This window comes from Cucurbita moschata, unplaced genomic scaffold, assembly GCF_002738365.1.
Source record: "Cucurbita moschata cultivar Rifu unplaced genomic scaffold, Cmos_1.0 Cmo_Scf00038, whole genome shotgun sequence".
Lineage (NCBI taxonomy): Eukaryota > Viridiplantae > Streptophyta > Magnoliopsida > Cucurbitales > Cucurbitaceae > Cucurbita > Cucurbita moschata.
This window is the reverse complement of record NW_019268554.1, coordinates 1330278-1335718: the sequence shown is the minus strand read 5'-3', so window position 1 is coordinate 1335718 and position 5441 is coordinate 1330278. Positions and strand designations below refer to the sequence as shown.

The 5441-nt window shown below is 32.2% G+C and overlaps 1 long non-coding RNA gene across 3 annotated transcripts in view; it reads left to right on the top strand.

Moving 5' to 3' along the window:
* LOC111432498 overlaps positions 1-310 on the top strand; it is an 11794-nt gene extending 11484 nt beyond the window's left edge. For all 3 annotated transcript variants that reach the window (XR_002708649.1, XR_002708651.1, XR_002708650.1), the window contains exon 7: positions 107-310. This is a non-coding gene — a long non-coding RNA (uncharacterized LOC111432498). The remainder of the gene's footprint in view (positions 1-106) is intronic.
* The last annotated feature ends 5131 nt before the right edge of the window (positions 311-5441 follow it).

The window sequence follows — 5441 nt, the reverse complement described above, 5'->3', positions numbered from 1 at the left end:
TTTTTTTTTTTTTTTTTTTTTTTTTTTTTTTTTTTTTTTTTGTCGTCCTTCTATATCCTCAAATAAAAACTAGATTATTGTTCTTACATATTTGCTTGTGTAGCAGAAAATATTTGGTAGGAATGGTGTAGCAACATTGATTCACCATCCAGATGCAGCTTCCTGAGAAGACAGCTCAAATGTTGAATCAGCAAGAAACAATCAACTTTTAGTTATACTAGTTACTAAACTTTGTGTATATATTGATAAATACAGGACAGTATCTCATATTTCATCCTTTCGCACTTACCGCTTGTTTGTACAATATTGAAGGAAGATAAGGTAATGATCTTGTTGTACATTACAAAATAGTTTATTCAAAACAATAATCAATTAGAATATGTAATAAATCACAATAATAATTTTGAAATTAAATAGGAAAGAGTGGTTCGGTCAAACTCGACCTACTCCACTCCCCAAGCGCCTCTTGGGAATTTGAATAAAAATTTTCTCCACTCTTTCCACGGATCAGAGCCCAACCACTACACCACTCTTTTTACGAGTTCAATAGTAAATTCAATCTTTTCCACGACGCAGGATCAAATTGATACAAGTAATTGAATTGCTCTCAGATTTATAATTTGGAGCACTCAACTATTTTCTCACCATACAATAAAAAAATCCCTCTGGTGAATAAAAATAAAATTGGAAGTTTGGAGAGCGAGAGAGCAACAATTAATTGAAGATAGAAGCTCTCAGATTTACAATTTAGAGCATTCAACTATTTTTTCACCGTACAATAAAAAAAATCCCTCTGGGAAATAAAAATAAAATTGGAAGCTTGGAGAGAGTAACAACCTTTAGAAAATTAGTTTGAAGACAGTGAAGTTGAAACTTAGAGAGAGCACCAGAGGCTTTTAGAAAATGGAAGAAATGGAAGTAAAGATTAAAAAGTAAATAATAAGAAAATTTTCTAAATTTATTTTTTAGTTTAAATATAATAATATAATATAAAAACAATAAAAATTACCTAGTTAAATGATAAACTCAAAATATATTATAAATATAATAATATAATAATAAAAATGATGTGAGTACCCATAAAAGTTTAAAAATATAATAGTATTATAATATAATACAGTAATAATAAAAATCAATGTGACTAATATTCTTCCAAAATGATAAGTGTCATACTTTGATTTGTCCATCATTTTGATTTAACTGTTACATCATTACATTAGGTATGTTGTCTCAACTGTAATTTCTTCGTTTTAGCTCTGATTTAAGTGATTGAAAATCGTTGAAATCATTATTCCCAACTTTATATGTGTGTAGAATTCAAAAACGTCTATCAATTAATTATTTAAAATTAATTAATATGAGATTAAGGGTCAACAAGCCAACAATTACAACTGTGGGCAGAATTGAGTGAATAGTGTCTCTTATTCACTTTGCAGTTTGATAACTCTATAAATGGAGAATTTCGCGAGAATGGGAAGTGACATAGGTGGTCGGGAAGGTTTCCTCATCCCATCCTACCTCCTAAACATCTCTATTTCTCCTTAACACCAAAAGTAGAATCGATCAAACATTCACCTCGAGCACAAAGGTTTCCTCATCCCATCCTACCTGCTTTCAAATTTTAAAAATAAAAAACATAGTGCTTAAAGTTATTTAGTACAAAACATTCTCCTTTCCAAGTAAGTATGTTTCTTTCTACTTCGGTTATTCGTTTTTGTGTACTAAAATCGAGAGTTAAAACAATCAGACTATCTAACCCGTTCCAAATAAACTTTATCCTCAACACCAACAATGTGTCGATCAACCAATCTCGATTGAAATACGAATATTCTCCAAGTAGATGAAAGAATACGACAAGTTCAAAGTTAGAATCGACAAATGAGAACGTGAGAAGTTAAATATCAAACATTAAAAAAAAATATATATATATATAATATGTAACAACTTAAGACCACCGCTAATAGATATTGTCTATCTTAGTTCATTATATATCATCGTTAGCCTCACGACTTTAAAATGTGTCTATTAAAGAGAAGTTTTCACACCCGTGTAATAAATACTTGTTTCTCTCCCGAACCAACGTGAGATCTCACATAATACATCGTGTTTCCCTGTTTTAGCTTCCCAAGAGTGGTCAGACCAGACAGCAGACAGCAGCCATCAGACATCAGCTGGTCGTCTTCCTCATTTACTCTCTCATCTTCCAAAACCCTAAAAACACAGAAAAACACAGAAACAAGGCAGCTAAGCTTTCCGAGGATGCCCTCTGACTTCTCAACAACTTCCAAGCCCTCATTAATACCTTGTTTCATTTAACATTATGGTCATTTTTTTACGTGCCTTTTCCTTATGTTCTTAATATTTGTGCTTTTTAGGGCATCTTTTCTTTCATTCGAGCTTATTTGCTTCGATTTCATATCGTAATTGGACCCAACGGGCTCGAGAACAAATATTATTCAAGATGGTTGTTACATTCGAGATATTACTACATGTAGTGCCTCTTTTCGATCACATAATTAACCTCACGTACCTGAAAACTTAAGCTTATTTGCCCCGACCTCATATCGTAATTAGACCCAATGGGCTCGAGAAGAAAAATTATTCAAGATGGTTGTTCCATTATAGATAATACTACATTTAGTTTCTCTTTTCAATCCCGTAATTTACATTACATACCTCAACACTTAAGCTTATTTGCTCTGACTTCATATCGTAATTGGACCTAACGGGCTCGAAAAGAAAAATTATTCAAGATAGTCATAATATTACTACGTACATGATGAAAACGTAGACCACATTGAAGGAGAGAGATTAGAAAGCATTATGGTTGTGAATAGCAACCGAGGATCGAAATCCTCCGAGTAAAAAAGCTAATCAACATGACGTCAAATTCGTATCTATCACACATATGGTGACAACCCATCTATAACCAACGGTGTGAAATTATCGGTCACGTAGAGAAATTAGGTAAGAATTCACTCAAGAATAGCAACGGAGAACCCGACCCCTTCTCGAAGGAAATTACTCCCAAGCCCTTCCCGATGACTACGAAAACACAATTGTAAAATTGTCGAACACGTTCAAGGAGAAGGATTAGAAGAAAGCAATCAATTCGAGAAAAGAAAAAAAAAAGAGAAGTTATTCAACGAGCCCGTGAAATTCATAGCCATTACGTATAAAAAGAAAACAAACTCACAGCTAGTAATGCAAAATTGTCGACCATATTAAACAACGATCCACTCGAGACTGGCACCCGAGAACAAATAAAAACAAGGAGAGGTTATAATGGAAGAAAAAGAAGATTAGGGTTTAGTGAGCGTTCGAGTTGAGGGGAATGAAGCCTGGTCCGAAGCCTAACATATATATTTTTTTTTGAAAAGCCTCGAGCCAGCCAACATTCCCCACAACCCCCAACTTCTCTCTCTAAAAGCCCTTCCTCTCTCTAGAAAAAGTGCCCTAAAGCAATGGCACAACCCTCACTGCCCCTGCCCTTAATTTATAGGGTCCCATTCTTTTTACTCTAGAGATAGAAACATACAAGCTTTCGTAATATTATATTATTATTAAAATAGAATATTGAAAAGAAAAAAAAAACGGATATGATCTTATGAAATAAGTGACAAATTTGAACAAAACTTTCGTACTTTCATAGAAAAAAGAATTGTGGAGGTAAAATCTTTAGCCGTGTTCGTGAGTTAGATTGGGTCTGGTCGAATTGAGACATTTTTTAGACCTAATTAATGAACCTAATCCAATCGAACGGTATGGTTGTTCGAATCATTTATATATTTATTTATTATTAAATAAAAGTAAAAATGCTATTTATTTATAGCTAGATTTACCACTCAATTTCCATATATAAAAATTATTTTTAAAGATTTGTTTGAGAATTAAAAAATATATATATAAAATTAAATAAATATAAAATAAAAATTAAGAATAATTGTAAATGAGTTCCGTTCTAACCAATTTAGTTTTAAGATAATCCATGAATCTATATTAAATTTTTATTTATTTGAATCTAACTCAACTCAAATAAGTTTATAACTCAACTCAAACTATACGTGTTGAGTTAGGTTGATCGAATCTTTTTTAGATCATTAGATTAAAAAAAAAAAAATTGAGCGAACGAAAGATCTTGAAGAGCGAGATTACAGAACTCAACAAAGAGAAGAGCTTGCTCTCCTCGATCTTTTCTTGAATATTGATCAATGCTCTCTCGATATTCAAGATTTTCCCACGTCATTGCTTTCCTCTCCCACAGCAATAGCTCGTTCATCGACTGAACCCACAAAGAAAAATACAACAGAAAAATGGTTCGGGTTAAGGTAAATATTTCAGAGTATCAGGAATAGTTATTAAAAAAAAAACAACTATATTGAGACGATCGTATTAAATAATTTGAACAGTTATTAGGAAACCGTCACCACGGGACGGTTGTATTAAATAATTCTTTTCTAAATAGACCTAAGATGAGTCAAATAAACCCTAGTTTCAAATTTCCAATGCATTTTTATTATTGGATTATTAAATAAAAAATATATATATATATAAAAAAAGGGTAATAAGGTGATGATAAGAAAATGATGTATGACCTGCAGTTACCGGTCAATGGGACAGTATGTGACCTGGTATAGGCAGTGGTCGGACATGGACATGGACAGAGACACAGCTGCACGACAAGACAAATGGAGTAATTAAAAAAGAACACTTCACACGTGTCAGTCTTTAATGCCATTTTCATCATTACCTTATTATTATTATTTTTCCTTTAATGCCTTTTGTTTTCTTTCCACCTTCCTACCCGCACGCCCCGGGTGACTTTCATTTCATTACCCTTTTTTGACTCATAAGGGTATTACGGGTACCGGATGACCCGAACAATTAAGACTATTTGACCAAAAGTAGAACGGTCGAGTTGGATAGATTTTTTTAGTTGGGTTCAATTTTTTAGACCATAAATTCTATGACCCGAACAATTAAGATTGTCCGACTTAGTTGGATTGAATTTTTTACTCAATAATACCTTTTAGACCATAAATTCTAAGGGTATTACTAAGATATAATGACCCGAACAATTAAGACTACCCGACTTAAATTATAAGGGTCAAGTTTGGTAGTTTTCTTTAGTTGGGTTGAACTTTTGACTCAATAGTAAGTTTAGACTCTAAATTTTAAGGGTATTCCTATGAGCCAATGACCCGAACAATTAAGATTACTTGACCTAAACGATAAAAGTTGAGTTGGGTTAATTTTTTTATTTTTTTTGAGTAGGGTTGAATTTTTTTTTTTCCTGAAATAACAACTTTTAAACCATAAATTTTAAGGGTATCCTACTATCCAATTACCGGACCTAAACTATAACCTAAACTATAAGGGTTAAGTTGGTTTTTTTTTTTTTTTTTTTTTTTTTTTTTTTTTTTTTTTTTTTTTTTTTTTTG